Genomic DNA, 17770 nt, shown 5'->3' with positions numbered 1-17770 from the left:
AAACTGCTGCATAGTTGAGATATATGATGCCAACAGGGAACATATACAACAGCAGGTTTGCATTGCTGTCTGTCATTGTGGCACTCTGGTGTGGCTGGACTGTTTGCATATAGTTGTTGGAATAGCACACTGCTATTTGTCCAACAGTGGCCTTGTCAAATATTATAAGTGATTTGCCCATAGGGGACACACAACAGTACACTGCAGTGATGTCTGTAGAGACATACAACAGAATCTGTCCCAGCACACAAAGTCATTACCCAGTATTGCTACTATCTTGGGGATAGCCACACATGTAGTGTGCCACCAAACTTTGGGGTATGACATGTGAGGAAGCAGTGGATAGTGCAAGCCATTATGGGTGTGTAGAGTGTGTATATAGTGGACATCCAAGTATCAGGCCCTGTAATGTGTTCCTCTGTTGTTGTTTTGCAGGAACGATGTACCAAGAGAGACATCCTCCATTTTCATCTGCAGAAAATGACACTATACTGGATGCCCTCAGACTCAAACCTCACATCCTGCTGTCAAGGGATTATCACAACAGTGAACAGTGAACAGTGGGCAGCATTGTGGGCTGACCTTGTAAGGGCTGTTAATGATATTGGCCAACAGGACAGGACATACAAGCAGGTTTGACACCGGACCACAGACATGGTTAATGCCACATGTGAAAGGGCAGCTGCTATTGCCAGGGATCATACTGCCACTGGTGGAGGGCCTGCAACCTAACAACCACTCTCAGCCACAGAGGAATTTCTGGCAAACCTAGGATCAACTCACAACTCCCAGCCAACCATCACACCATACATCCTAGAGGTAGGTGCCACAGTGTCCACATTAGAACAACTTCCAGGAAAGCCGACTGTGTTCACCAGTATAATACATTTGCAGTCATTGTGACAGGCTCTACGGATGAGTATATGGCTGTCAGGTCTATCTGCATTGGATGGGGAGTGGGGTTGGCTTTTCAACACAGCTGTGCATGCATACTCAGAATGTCAGCATTATAGCCAGTATCACATTAGCTACTATACATGTGGGTATACGCACATATTACCTTGTAACACTGCAACATTTGGTGTTACTGACAATGCTTCTCCCTCACCTTTCCACGGGTACATCAGATGTGGCTGGAGTTCATAGTCCTGTACCTGGTAAATGTGATACTGTTGTTTTGCCAGATTAGATATACCCTATGAATGTCATGGGCTGCCATTTTGCCTTTTTCACAAGTGTTCTGCTTAGCTATGAGGAATAATTAATGGAATTAAGAATTAGGAGCAGTTAACTACAGTGCATAGTCTAGGGAATGACAGGTGTGTATTTGTGTACACATTAACATGTTTGCACTTATAGTTATGAGCAACTTCATAGCCTGCTATACATGAGGCAATTACTTCAAGAGGCCCATTCAAACATAGCAGGAAGAAGGTACTACAACTGGCATATCATTATCAAGATAGGTGTACTGGGTTTTATGTGTAGTTCAGTCACATACACTGTCATATTGCATACCTCACAGGTGTATTGAACGGGCAACATTACCTGAATATAAGTGACGTGCATGTTATACAGGGCCTGAGTTGTCTGTGTGTGTTGCTTTGGGTGTGTGTGTTGTGCATGGGATCAGAGATGAGAAGATGTGAGACATGCAACCCAGTTGTGGCTCCTCATCTGTATGAGTCTATGTAGATTAATATACATAACAGTGCAGGTAGTAATGTACTGCTTTTGTCTTACTTCTCACAGGTGAACGGGGGGTGGGTTGGAGTCTTTCCCCCTCACTACCTGATGTCAGTGTCTCATCGGACTCTGATGATGATGGTAGCCATAGTGAGGCACAGGTGGGGCTGCTGGTGACTGAATCTGTCCCAGAGGTTGACATCCCTCTTCTGCCCCCATTGCCCATGCACACAGTCAGTATGCCCACACATACCCAGTCACTAGAGGTCACAGATATTGGACAGTCAAAGGGTGGTGACATAGTACAGAACAGTGTGAGAACTATGTTGTCAGTGAGGGTAGACACTGGTCATAGCCAGAGAACTGGTGAGGTCCCACACAGGCAAATTGACAGGGGTGCTCAAAGGAGGACTGCTGCCCATCCACTTCCTGTTACAGGTGTCACATCACGGGTCACTTGCCACATGTTTTGGGCTGTCATGGAGGCACAAACATGAGCTGAATGCAACACTATATGGATGCTTAGGGTTATGGATGCAGTGCAGTCTGACATCTGTGACTGCCTCCACTGCATTGGTGATGCCATGGAATGTTTTATTGCTGTAGTGCACAGACTGTGGGCTCAGACAGTGTCTGTCTTTGAGCATACATTGTCTGTGCTGGAACATGTGGTTGGGGGTGGGTGTCAGAAATGTGGACGTGGACGTAGACCAGCAACACCATCTGCTGGTAATCCATATGGCCATGCACACTCACGTACCTGTAGTGGCAGCACCTCCAGTGCTACAGAGGGATGTGTGCTGTCCATACCACAATGTGGCAGGCCACAGGCACATGGACCTGGGTGGTTCTGTGGGGGACACAGGCCCAGCAGAAATCAGTCAATGTCAGGTACTAGCATCACATCGGACCTTGGACATGGTGCTGCTTGTGCTACTCATGGAGACGCCAGTTCCCGTGTTCATGACAAAAGATGGTGAACAGTCCACTCTACCATGTACAGTCCACAGCTGCCACCATACACACATGTAGAGCTAGCACTGAGCTTGACTGTGTACGTGCACACACTCCAACACCGCTGTCACATGCGGGTCACCTACAGACACACACAGCACCTCTCCATGGCCCATGTCACCAGCACCCATTTCTGACTTGCACACATGCTGTCAACTGTTTGACACAGTCTAGGCCTCCTGCACCCCACACCACACCCTGTGCATGGGATGCTACCTGTGCCACATCCCTGACATCCATCCCATTGATGTTGGGACCTGCATATATCTGTCTGATGCACAGGGTGACTATATAACACTACATGTGTTTGTGTGGTGCAGTAGTGTTATGCCATGGCAGTTGTTGTGGGCCACAACAGGTACCATATGCTGGCATATGTCAGGACTACACATCAGGCATTGTGTATCTTTGTTGCCTGATGGTACACTGGCAGTAGTGTTACAGAATGACAGGTGTGTCATGGAACTGATGTTTTTGTCCCAGGAGTCTAAGCAGTGCAACTATGAACACATGGTGGAAATACAGCGGCACAGGATGGCAAGGCAGCACAGCAGAGATATGATGTCAATAAGGTATGCCAGTATATATATGATGGCCCCCTAGGTGCATATGTGTAGAACATTGTGTTGGAGACAATGGGGAAAGTCAGCATCATCATGCTTTCATACCCTGTGACACACTCTACTACCCTTGATACATGTCACCTGGGTAGTCTGCATGTGCAACTGTAGATGGTGGCAGACATCATGTAGAGGAGGGCAATTTAGGGCCAGCATCTAGTCACTGGGCCATAAAATGCATAACCAATGCACACGGGTAGTCTAGATGGGCACACGCACACAAGTTGGATGTTATGAGAATAGAACCCCTACCTATCTAAGTATTACACCCTATAGCTCACAGTACTTACTGCATGTACCATGCTGTTTATCTAGTAATACACTCTCAGCCAATGCTCTTAAGGTGGATGACATCAGCAGGCTCTGTAGAGGAAGGGATTTAGAGGCCAGCAGCCAGTCACAGGGCCATAAAATGCATACCATTGCATGGAGATAGGCCATATGGGCATGTACATAGGGCTGTGATTAAATATTTTGGTACACACTCACAGAGTTGGAGGATGAGAGATAAGAACTCCTACCTATCTAGTATTACACACTACAGCTCACAGTACCTATCACATACGTCACAGGTTATGTCTGTTGTATATGTTGCTGCAGGTACAGTACTTGTAGAGTACTCAAAGTGGCCTTGGTACTGTTATTGTATCTAGTGTACTAGGGGTGGGATATCTGGTAATATCCCTACTATATGTGTACAATTAACCAGTCTTGCCATATGTGACTGTTTATAGATTGATAGGCAGAGATTTGGCAAGGGACAATATGGCCTGTCCAAGGCATGCGTTGCCCCCATTACACATTACACCACCTGTGTAACTCTGTCTGTCTGTGACAGCCCACAGGCTCAGGGTTCTGTGGGTGAGTGCATTATGATCTGTTGGGGCCTTGGTCTGGTGCCATCAGACAGCTGCTGTGATGTCTATGTGCAGATAACTCCAGCATTCAGGAGTGTGTGGGAACATATGTACATCTCTGCCCATATCTATAGCAATGGTGTATAACATGGTTCATAGGTTGGTAGTAGGCTATCGGCCCTAGGGCCTATACAAGCCTAGCCATAACAATTCCCTGGCTATTTCTTCCCACAGTATATACTTCCCTGGCCCCTGTCTAGCAGGGTGATTGACGTGATCCCTGAGGTGAATTTCCTATCTCCCATCCAATCATCAAGGTTCCTTTTGAAGAGGGCCAAAAAGGCGCTCTGCTTGACATGTATGGGCAGTCTATTCCAGAGTCTGGGGAGTCTCTGAGTCAGGAACCTATCCATCCAGCATGGTTTGTTCATTGTGATGACAAGGTTTAGATCCCTGGTGCATGTGTCTCTGAGAGATTGGGATTTCTTTAAGGGTAACATGTCCTACAGCTCTGGGTTTGACATAGCCTTGTATGTTAAGCAGAGATCGCCTCTGAGTAGATGATATGCGACAGAGTATAGGTGGAGTTTTTTAAGACAGTCAGCATAGGGCAACTGCTTTAATACTGTGAGGGTTGTCTCCTTAAATGTAGTTGTGTCTGTCAGTTATGTAAATATGTTATGTAGATATATGCAGGTAGTTTACTTATCATTGTACGTTATATTGCTATATATACATCTTGTTATCACATATATATGTGCCCCATACTGATATAAACAGTTATTACACATGAAGGGGATAGGGAGAGACAGATATGTATACATAGCTGTATGTATGTACAGTAGTATTTCCACATAGCAGGTCTTTGGGTGGTAGAGGTATCAAACTCGGGCTCAACTTAGCTAAGTGTAGGAGCTTGCCCAGTGTGATTGTCAGTGCATACAAGGTGACTCCAGACCAGAGCTACCTATTCTCCAGCCCAAGATTATTGTATGCTGTGGGCCATTGGTTGCTTCACCTATTACCACAGTACTTCAGTTGCCTGATATTGTCCAAGGCATTCCCCGCCTGTTTGCTGACCTTAACATGTGACTCACACTTCAGAACTGACACTTCAGAACTGTAGAGAACTTCACAGCCTGTCCAGACTCTTGCCGCATATTTTTTGCCTGTTTCACATAATATTGCTGTTTTCTGGCAAATTAGTGACAAATCACTCAAGATTGAAGTACATTAATACTGACAGATATTTGAGTTTCAGACTCCATGCACAGCAGAAGAGTCATGTGAATGCAGGACCTATTATTCTATCAAGATTCTATGCTTGTAGGAACAAGTATTTAAAACATGTCCCAAGTTGTGGTCCATGGTCCCACTTTTATTTACTGTATTTCAACAGATTTCCTGCTGTCAGAGGTTGAGAGGTATGATGTGAGTGGGGTACATAGTGAAACACCACACACAGGGTGACAGTCTGCATACCTCTCCTTGTACTTTTTTGCAGAATGCCCAGCATTTCGCCCCATATCTCTGCTGTGTTCCTCATACATTTGAGGTTTTCCGGTGCTATACTGTACATCTGTCCCTGACTTCTTGTACCTACTGACACATTTAACTGATGACCTTTACATCCTGCAGCTAATCTGACCTGTTGCAGCCTACTGTTAAACTAGCCACCTCCTAGGGTACTTAGAGCATGTATAATGCCTGTCTGATGGTATGGCCCTTTGTGCCTCCAGTCACTCTGTCTTTGTACAGCTTTCTTGCAGTAACAAATTGAGGGGTTCTGACAGTCTGTGGGACTACCACCATATGTGTTCCCCACATGCAAAAGATATTGGATGCTGCCAGATTCAAACCATTAACACCATCACACATGCTGCTTACTGTTCCTGGCCCACTGGGCCACACCAGCTGCCAGATAGATAGGTTTCTTCCCTCACACTATCAACAAGATAGGGGAATTTTCTGGTCTGCTGGCATATCATTGCAGACTTACTGTTACAGCAGTTATATGGCAGCACTGTTGGGTTTGGTGTGGGGGACGACCGGCCTATGCTCTGCTTGAATAGACAGTCATGCAACTGTCCTGTGAATCCCACTGTTTGGCATCTCCCTGGACTACTGTCGTGAAGTTTCCAGCCATGTGGCCTAGTGGCTAATATGGGGCACATACTACTGAAGAGAGTACCTGTTTTTCCATGTGTCTGTTAGATCTGTATAAGTAGCCCAGTATCCCAGTATAGAGTTCTGCAAGTAGCCCAGTAGCACACTATATACAGCCCACTATATTCCCTTGCATACATGCGGCAGATCCATGTATAGTCTACCATATTATAGTACCCCTTACAGGTGGTGTACAGGAGAGTTACTTACTTTGCGAAAGCAGCAGTTGACAAACCTGTAGTTTGGGGCTGCCTCTGTCTGATGAAGGCAGTCCACATCCAATACATAGTTTCATAGTTTCATAGATTAGTACTAAGCTAACTGCCCTTGTGGACCATTTTAAGCCTAGCCAATTACCTCAAGTGAGAGTCAAACCCTGCACCTTGTGTTTGTAAGGTAAACAATTTAACCATTATTCCAACCTCCCACCCCCTCATCTAGGTCTGTGCTGAGGTACAAGTTGACTGGCCTGGCTGGCATCATTTTTACTGATATGTATGCAAGTTGAAGTACTGTGTTGGTCCCTAGGACTCTAGGTTGTCAGTGCATGTGCTATGCGTTGTCTCTTGGCCAAGGCCAAAGCATATTGGGCACACCTACATCTGCTTACAGGCACAGCCTCAGGGGGTTCCTCCACCAAATTCCTCTGTAGGTGCAGCTGTGGTGACTTGGGCACTGGTGGGGGGCTGTGTATCCCTTCCCTTTGCTGATCTTGTTGCATTTGTTTCCACAGAATCAGATTGTGTAGCATGGCACACATTGTGAAAATCTGTGCACATGTGGCTGAAGAGTACTGCAAGGCTCCACTAGATATATCGAGGCACTGGAACCATGACTTCAACAGCCCAAACGCACACTTTATGATGTTCCTGGTTTGTACATTTATCTCATTACGGCATTCTTTTGTGGGCGTGTGTGCATTTCTGATGGGTGTCATCATCCACGGTTCCAGTGCTTAGCCAGCATCCCCAAGTAAATGACTGTGTGGGAAGTCCTTCCGGCAAACTTCTGGAATAGCTGTGATGCATGCCAGATATGGGAGTCATGATAACTGGCAGGGCTGCCAGCACACACATTCATGATAATGCCCTGGGCATTGTACATGACCTGGCAGTTGGAGTAGTACCCTTAGTGGTTGGAGTGGTACCCCTAGCGGCTGAAGTGGTACCCCTAGCAGCTGACGTAGATTTTACCCTCTTCACCAGGTGGTGCCTTGATGTGTACATGAGCACAATTTATGGCACCCAGTACCACAGGGTAGTGTGTTACACAGTAAAAGAGTCCCATACTACTGGCCCTCTCCTCAGGGGTGTGGGGTAAATAAATGTGCTCACTGGCATGTGGTAGCATGGCATCCAGGAACTGGTGATGTACCCTAGAAGCAGATGCCTGTGAGACCCCCATCATGTCCCCAGTTGGTCTTCGGAAGCTATTTATTTTACATTTGTTAACCGGGAAAGTCCGAATTGGAATGAGCCAATTTTCAGCGGAGGTCCAGGGAGAAATGCTTCAGATGCATGTCTTTGTAACATGAGAGGAAACCAGAGCATCCGGAGGAAACCCAAACGAACACAGGGAGGACATGCAGACTCTGCACAGAAGGTACCCCAGCCAAGTATCAAACCGGAGAACCTCTTGCTGTGAGGCGAGAATGCTACCACTGCACCTGTAACTAGTATCCTCAGGGCTACACATACCTTTGTTTCTACTGGGATGGTTTCCCATCTGTTGGCTCTGTGTCTGAGTTGAGGGTGCAGAGCTCATTGAGTTGTTGTAGTATGTCTCTGTCCACCCTGTAGCACTCTACAGTCTCCAACTCATGTAGCTCCTGTTAGGTTACCATGAGCCTAAACACTCTTCTTCTTCTCAGTCTAGGCCTATGGTCAGCATCAGCAGTAGTTGCATTGATCTCAGCATCTACCACATACATATGTAGCAGACCTGCAGCAGCCCCTAGCATTCTCTAGGTTAAAATTCCCAAGTCTGTAATTCAGTGGTGCAGAGTATGGAGAAAAAGCAGATTGTAGGGTGTATGCATACTCTATATTGCTCTGCTGTAGGTGTACTCTGCATGGTTGGCTAGCTGTAATGCCTTCCACCTACCAAGTACATCATTAAAGGGTTTAATGGCCTTAGTTTAAGTGTAACAGGGCTCATCAGTAATTAATACATCATTGGCTTTTTCAGGCAATGTTTTTTTTTGACAGCCTTCCTTGCTGAGCAGTGAGGCGAGCTGCGCAAACCTGCTCCTCAGAGGTAAACAACTCTTAGCAGTGAGCAAACATGCCCCATGGAAGGCACGCTCAGCATGGCTGTGCACTGTGCAAACATGCTCCAACCCACTAAAACACGGGCCCCTAAGGTAAACAAAGCTTAACATTTAATAAACATACCCCCAGCTCAGCATCACGGTGCTCAAACAGGCGCCACTGAGGTTCAATGAGCTTAAAAGTTTGCAGACACACCCCCTTTTGATGTCAATTATCTCTTCTGTGGACACCAACACAGTTCTGTGCCTACACAGAAGGGATCTGGGGACACAGATACCCATTTCTGCTATTCAGTAAACCCATCTCATTTGCATACAGATCTGCGCACAGTACTGGTAACTACACATATTCAGGCTCTGACTAATTAGCAACCACAGCAGTCCTCTAATGCATTACTGTTACATGCTCACAAATTCTGTTTTTCACAATATATATATTTTTTCCATAACAGCATGTATTAAAAAAATATTTTACATTATTTTCAATATGGTTTTGGACACACAAGGCTTACTTTTGCACATATCTGTGTCCTCTATAGTATTTATGCCACTGTAACTCCACTTTTACAGCCCCTGGTATCATTTTACATTCCTGTACATGGAATTTTTCTTTGTACGTTACTGACACCAACATGGGGTCTGCACGGCTGCCTATCTACTTGTTGGATCACTCTGCCTGCCTCATTTGCATGCATTTACCTGCTTATGAGGTATTTTGCATGTCACAGACACTGCTGTGTTCAAACACTCATGCACGCCCCTCGGCTCTCTTTACTGAATTGCACATCTGCTTACTTTCATGTAAGCAGTGTGCCACTATGTATATATGGAAAATAAGTCCATGTAGGCTTTACTAAATTCCCCCCTATAAATTTTGTCCAGCATTCTTGTGTTGTGTGGTTGTGAGGTTTGGATTTAACATAATATTTCCAACAAAAGTATCCAAACTTTGAATTATTCACACAGTACTGCTTAATAACACAGCAGAGAAGTAGTGACTTGGATGGAGTGTTAGTGTGTTTTTTCCTTTCACTTTTTTCTTTAAGCTTTACTACAAAAACATTAAAACACCATCTTTGCAGATTGTTCATAGGTTCATAGGTTCATAGGTTCATACTAGGCTATCTGCCCTGGGGCAATTATAAGCCTAGCCTGATTCTGTATGGCTTACGCCACCCCTTGATTTGAGTATACTGTGCCCTTTTTAAGGTTTAGTCTACTGTGCCTCTGTCTAATAGTGACACGGGAGTAATCCCTGGGACAAACCTACGATCCCCCATCCACCTATCGAGATTCTTCTTGAAGAGATTCAGTGAGGTGCTCTGCCTCACATGAACTGGAATTCTATTCCAGAGCGAAGGGAGCCTCTGGGTTATGAACCTGTCTCTCCAGCAAGTTCTATTTATTTCTGTGCTGAGGTTCAAGTCCCTCGAGCATGTGGCTCTAAGGGATTTAGATTTACTGAGGTGGAGCATGTCCATTAATTCTGGATTTGACATAGCTTTGTATGTCAGGCATAGATCGCCTCGAAGTAGGCGGTATTCAACTGAGTAGAGCTTGAGTTTTTTTAACCGAGCAGCATATGGCACCTGTTTGAGACCCTTGATCCTCTTGGTGAGATACTTTTGGGGTCTTTCTAATTGCTGCAGGTGTTGGGTAAGGTACATCCCAAAAGAGGCATTGTATTCTATGATGGGCCTGATGAGGGATGAATAAAGGGGCACGATTACCTCTCTTGATCTAGATGTGAAACCCTTCGTGATGAGGTGGGCTATGTAGAAGGTCTTTCTAACCACTTTGGCAATGTGGTTTTCAAAGGAGAGATTGCTATCAACTTGGGTCCCCAGGTCCCTAATAACTTTTTCTGTACTTAATGGGTTTCTGCCTATATGGTAATTTGTGGGCACATTGTTTTTGCCAAAGGATATGACTATACATTTTTTGGCATTTAGCTTTAAACCATGGCACTGGCACCAGTTATCTGTCTCTGTGAGACCTTTTTGAAGGATGTTTGTGTCAGCTGGAGAGTTGATTATGGCACCCAGTTTGCAGTCGTCTGTGAACTTGATGAGCCATAGTCCTCCCATGTTTGCCTGTACCTCGGAAAAGTATATACCGAACAAGAGTGGTCCCAGGACAGAACCCTGTGGGATGCCACTTGTGACTTGTTTCGAGTCGGACATGGCTCCAGCAACTCTCACTCTGTGGGTTCTGTCTTTGAGCCAGTTTGCGACCCATCTTGTGACATAGTGGTTTATATTTAAGCTGGATAGCTTATCTATGATGCCCAAGTGGGATATTCTGTCAAATGCCTTTGCAAGGTCCAGATAGGCTGGGTGGACTGCCTTCCCTTCATCTATGGCTTTGGTGACTGTTTCGAAGAAGTCAACCAGGTTCAAAAGGCAGGATCTGCCCTTGACAAAGCCGAACTGGGTAGGATCTAGTGTCTGTAGGTCCCCAATGTCTTTGTTTATGAGCTCCATGATGATCCTCTCCATAGCCTTGCAGACTAAGCTAGTCAGGCTTATGGGGCGATAGTTTCCAGGGTCTGTAGAGGCTCCACCTTTGTGGAGTGGGACCACTGTTGCTGTACGCCATTCTGTAGGCACAAATCCTGTAGTGAGGCTGAGATTGTATAGCTGTTTTATTTGAGGGATTAGTTCCTCTTGGAGTTCATGTAGGACGCAACCTGGGACACCATCTGATCCCATGGAAGCAGTGTTTTTTGCTTTGGAGAGGGCAGCCTTCACCTGAGCATCAGAGATGTTTGGGAGGCAGCCCTCTGCCGGGATAGATACTTGCTCTTTTGGGGGGGAGGGGGTGGAGAAGTTTGCACTAAACCTGTCTGCAAGGATATTGGTGATGTCTGTGGGTTCAGTGTATTTTTTGTCGTTTAGAATCAACTCAGAACAAGTCAGGGAGTTGCATCCCAGGTTTCTAACATAACTGAAAAAAGCCTTATGATTGTCTTTGGTGTCCTGTGCAATTTTTCTCTCAAAGCTGGCCTTGGAGGATTTTATGAGGGATCGTAATTTTTTGCTAGTACTGATCAGAGATGCCTTCCTTATTAGGGATTTTGCTCTATCATGTAGTAGCTTCCTCCTTCTGTTGTACAGTTTATTTATGGCAGGGGTCCACCAGACTGGACGCCTGCCTTTGGATGACTGGGTCTTGGTTTTGTTTGGGATAGCATGATCCATGCATTCCTGGAGATGTCCGTAGAATGCGTTTATATAGGATTCTGCAGTTTGGGCCGTAGTTTCCACTGGCCCTGGGGCCTTGAAGGATTCCACTTCGGTTTTGAGAAGTGAGAAGTTTGCTTTTGAGAAGTTTTTCACTGTGGTTTTCTGGGCTGGGGGTGGGGCCGGGATGTGGACATCCAGTGAAATTAATTTATGGTCTGATCTTAACAATGAGGGACATATTTCTGGTGTGGAGCATAGAGTCCCCATGTTGGTAATGGTCAGGTCTAGTATGTTGTCCCCTCTTGTGGGAGTGGTGACTAGTTGTTCCATAGCATTTGAGTTTATAATTTCCAGGAACCTTTGGGCTAAGATGCTGGGGCTTCAGTAGTGCTCCCAGTCAATGTTTGGGTAGTTGAAGTTGCCCAATATAATGGTGTTCAGAGAGATCTTCATGTTCTCCAATGTTTTCAGGAAAGCCGAGTGGGATTCCTGTCTTTGAGAGGGTGGTCTGTAGGATGCTATAAACTGAAAAGCAGTCTTGCCCACTGTTAGTTGCACATGGATGGTCTCCGATACTTTGTTCAATGCCACTAACCTGGAGGTGTGGATATCCTTGATAAATATGGAAACTCCCCCTCCTTTTGTGGTTCGGTCCGAGTTTTGGGGCCGAAAAGCATGATATGAGGTATAGCCTGGTAGTGCTGGGGTGCTCTCTGGAGCCTTGAACCAGGTTTCTGTCACTGCACAGATATCTATGTTCTCCATACTGAGGAGAGCTTCGAGTGCGTGTATCTTGAGGTTAAGACTTCTGGCGTTTAGCAGCATTACCCTTAGTTTCTTGTTCCTTGTGCTGTCTATGGGGGTGGGTTTGACTTTTGAGCCTTGCCTAAAAAAAGGCACTATGGGGGTGGCAAGAGCCTTTGCCAATATCCAAAATCCCAGTGGTGACAGGTGCAAGCCGTTCCTAGCGAAGCAACGTGGCTGGTCGGGCATGTCATCCCAGGCTGACAGACACTGGATCCCCTTTGAATGACACCAAAATTTTAGCCAATTGTTAAAATCGATCATTTTGTCTTTGTACTGTGGCATCATTCTAGGTGAGGGTAAGATGCTGCTCAAGGTCAGGGTCATACCAGCCTGGGCTACATGATCAGAGAGCTCCTCTATGTCTCTTTTCATGTAGTCCAGGGAGGTACGTCTCAGGTCATTCACACCAGCATGTACAATGACTGAGTCATATTTGTATTTGCTTTGGAGTGACCTGAGTGCTTGTGTTATGTGGCAGATCCTAGCACCCGACAGGCAGCTCACCGTGACCTTCTCTTTATTCAGCCTGGAGGTCAGTGTGTCTGACAATAGAGTCACCTATTACAAGAGTATCAGGTGTGTTATTCAGCCTTAAGGGTGGAATGCACAATCTTTCCAGTGCTTCACCATGATAAATGAAGAAAGAAACTGCAGTTCTGTTACTAGAAAAGCAGTTGAACTCATTTGGATCATTACATGGTGGCATGTGAGACAGAATTATCTTTTCATAGCTTTTAAGACTGAAATACATTGCCAAGAACATTTTAAGTGTATTTTTGGCATTAAAAATATTCATTTTTAATGAAGAACAAGGCAGATGACAAGTGGACCTCCAGGGGGACAAGATAGTTGAAAAATAGCAGCTTTAGTAAGACAGGCGAGAGTGTACGTGATCTTAAATACTAATAGGGTTTATATTCATATAATTAGCATTTAATTATATCTACACCTTGATTGAAATACATTTTTCAAGATATTGTTTGCAATTAGGGCTTATATCCTTGTCTTTAACCACCAAGAATGAAATGTTGGTTAAATGATATTATGCAAATACTATTGGCATATACTGTTGACTGTGGATGAGCTTGCATTGGGAAGCATCTGATATATATTCATGTACCATATTCATTCCCTCAAGCACTATGTTTTCACCTGCCATAGATCTCATTAACATACTGTTTCATATTTACCTCTGCTCTTAGGTGTATCCAAAATAAATATTACAGTTTTTCTAGAGTTCCACAATATTTTATTAGTCACTGCCTCAGGGCTGAAACAACTCTCTCTCAACTGCTGTCTTAAACCTTTGTATCAGATAGTATTGTACATCTTCAAAGATGCAATGGATTTTAGGATGTTTTTCTATTTAGTTAACCATGCTTTAAATTCTTCTCAGAATGGGGAATTTAGTATAATTTCTTATATGTATATGTATGCTGTTTCATAAAACAAATCATTGCAACCTGAAAAAATACAGTATTATATTCAATCACTGCAGCTGGGCAGCCACGGTGGTACAGCGGTTAGCATTGCTGCCTCACAGCAAGAGGTTCTCCGGTTTGATCCTTGGCTGGTGTGCCTTCTGTGTGGAGTCTGCATGTCCTCCCTGTGGTCGTGTGGGTTTCCTCCAGGTGCTCCAGTTTCCTCCCACATCCCAAAGACATGCTGTAGGTGGATTGGACACATTAAATTGGCCCTAGGTGTGAGTGTGTGCATGTGTGTTCCTTCTGTGGAAGGTTGGGTGTTGGGCTGGCAACTCAACACTGTAAAAACTCCACTGCCAATCATAAACAGACAGGTGATACACTGTGGCGACCCCTAACCGGGAGAAGAAGAAGATATTCAATCACTGCAGCTGGCTATTTAATAATCCATTTTCCAGTATTTTGAAATAGTGCATGTCTCAAGAAAAAAACCCTTGTATGACAATTCAGTGCTGTATTCATTTGACTTCTGCTTTAGTGGAAAATGATATTGCTTGCTTTACAGATTTTTCTGGTTTACATACTTCTTGTGACTTTAAACATGTCGTTTCTTATGTATGTTATGAACAATATTTTAAGTTCTTAGCATAGTTTGGAAAAGTGCCATAACATCTACATTCACAAATCATTAGCACATTAAGGACTAGCCTTAAGGAATGTTTAATGGAACATGAAACTATGTAGCTTTCTTGTTTGAAGTAATTTAAAAACATATAATTTGGATTTATGGACAACACTTTATTAATATGAGTTGCTAAATATCCATCAACTTGTATCTATTAGAATATTTACAAGAAAGTTGACAGAGATCATACTAATTAGTGACTTCAAGAATTAACATATGCCATTGTAAAACTGTACTGTACATATAAACATACATACATACACATATTTCAAGCACTGGCATTAATGCCCTTCTAGCCTGCCAGTATGCAAAAATATTTATTCTCATAATAAGTGTCTAGGTTGTTCTAGGCTGTTCTTAAAAATATCTACACTAGTTCTTGATTTAATGTAATTAGATAGTCTGTTCCATGCATCAGCTATTCTCTCAGAGAACCAGTTAGTGCATTTTTCATTCCTATAGCATCTTCTACAGAGGTTATCTGATGATTCTCTAGTAATTTTTGCTATCCCCAAACATTCCCAGAGGTAGCTGTCTCTAAATGCCCTATATACCTGAATAAGATCTCCTCTTAGATATCTATAGGAGACACTGTACAAGTTCACATATTTTAGTCTTTCATAATAACATATTTTCACATCCATGGATGCCCTTGGTATATTTCCATTTTACTCTTTCCAGTTTACTCATGCTAGTTTTCTTACAGCGTTTCCATATTGTTATTCCATACTCAAGTTTGGGTCTAATGTAACTAACAAACAATGACTTCCTCATTTCTGATTTCCTAGACATTATAAATCTTTTTATGCAACCTATAGTTCTATAACTATCATTCACCAATTGTCTGTTATGATTAGAAAATCTCGAAGCTAGTTCTACCCACATACACAGGTCCTTAAATGAATCTACAGTTTCAGTCACTGTGTGCTGCATTAAATATTCAGCTTTCAATTTATGTCTCCAAAATCTCATATGCTTACATTTTTATGTATTTATCTTTATATTAGTCTCCAGTGCCCGAATGGTCAATTTAGTCAAGTTCTTTTGCAGACATGTCTTATCTGTAACACGTGATAATTTTACCCAATTTCAGGTCGTCTGTACTCAAACAATTTCTCTTTCAAAACTTTTCAAATTCTATCTGAAGTTTTTCCACTGAACACCTCACTCCAGTTAGTTTTACACAGTGACTGTTTTGCTTCCATATAATCTATAATTAACCTTCTGTGCATTGGCTTAGATTTCAATTTCACATAATTATCTAGCAACAAATTAACCTTTATAACTCCCTGATCACTGCACATCAATGGTTGTAAAACTTGACTTCAAGTTACAGTACAGGTATTTTTTTTTTTTTTTTTTACAATCTGAAGCAATTGTTCCTGAACATACACTGTGAATGATTTCCGTACTAATGTTGTTTACTCAATATTAGTTCAGTCTGTTTTTAAGTCCCCAGCTAATATTATTCTTCCCTCCAGTGTTTCACGCAGGATATGTATGAATTCTTCTAGGTCAGCTGCATTTGACTTTGGTGGTCTGTACACTCCAACAATTGTTATATGTTCCAGGATTGTCTTTACTGTCACAGTTACACAGTCTATGGTATTGGTGTTATCACTGAAACTGTAATGATCACAGGTCTCATAGCTATCTTTAATCCCTATCATAATACCTCCACCTGATTTTGTGTTAGAATGTTTGTTACAGTAAAAACATTTATTCCCTGACTGAACTGGATTCTGATCATCACTCTTTAACCATGTTTCACAAACAATAACATCAATCTTGTGAGAACATAGCAGATTTTCCAGTAAAAAAAACTTTATTATTAATACTCCTAGCATTAACAACCATCAGAGATGCTTCAAATGTTGCTATCTGTGAAATGTTAAATGTTGGACCTGGCAAAAATCCTGCCTAGTGTTTGTCAAATATTGTAAAATATCTACTGGAAAAATTCTCTTCCCTGATCTTAGGTTCATAGGTTCATAGGTTCATATGTGCAGGCTATCTCCCTGGCATTTATATTTAAGCCCTGAGTTTTTTTTTTTGTGGCTACATACCCCTTATGTTGACAAATGCACACCATCCTGTCTGAACACGTGTGCCGAAATTTAGTCTTAGATGCTCTACACATTTACATTTTTTAAAACAGGACATTTTTTCCATGTAGGTATTTAACCAAAAATTTTTTCATTCAAGGTGACCTGACTATCCCTTTTGCATGTGGTATGTAAAAAATAAGTCCTAATACCAGTACAAGCTATACTACCGAAGAGGGCTATAAGTTCCCTATTAACAGTCAGAGAGTCCTGGTGGATGAGATCATTTGTACCAATAGTTATTTTATTTATTTATTTTACATTTGATTACCAGGAAATGTCTGACTGGACACATGTCCTTCTTCAGTGGACACATGTCCTTCTTCAGTGGACACATGTCTTTCTTCAGTAGAGGCCGGAGGGGAAAAGTTCCACATAGTACATATAAACTGAGCAGACTTTGACAACATAACACATACAAGATAATAAACTTGAGAATATTATAACTTGCAGTGAGTTACATATATGTGATCATACATAGTTAAATAGATTCCATACAAATTTTAAATAGTTACTATAGAAAACTAGAAATACATGTACAGAAGTTTTTCTGAGCTCATTGAACCATCTAGCTAGCAGATCTTAAAGAAGTATCAGCTTAGAAGAAGTAATTGCATTAGCTTAGAGTGCCATTTTAATCGGGAGCAGTACATGGGCATAGCCACTTGTTGGATAAGTGAGTTTTTAGCATTTTTTAAACTGAGTTAAGGCTGCGCAAGATGTTATGTTAGAAGGTAGTGTATTCCAAATTTTGGCTATGTAGTTTGAATAGAGGGCTTTTCTCCAGCAAGACTGATGGCTGTGGTCATTTTTATAAGGGGGTTTGTTGTTGGAGCATAGAGGTCTGGCACTGCAGTATGGCTGTAGCAGGTTTTGCAGGGCCGGTGTTTTCTCGGGTCGATAGACGATTTTCTCGGCCATAGTAAGTTGGTTAAAGAGTAAGAGCTGGGGT

Source organism: Protopterus annectens, chromosome 2.part1 (assembly GCF_019279795.1).
Source record: "Protopterus annectens isolate FY-2018-M chromosome 2.part1, PAN1.0, whole genome shotgun sequence".
Lineage (NCBI taxonomy): Eukaryota > Metazoa > Chordata > Ceratodontiformes > Protopteridae > Protopterus > Protopterus annectens.
Note: the sequence above shows the minus strand (reverse complement) of the source record.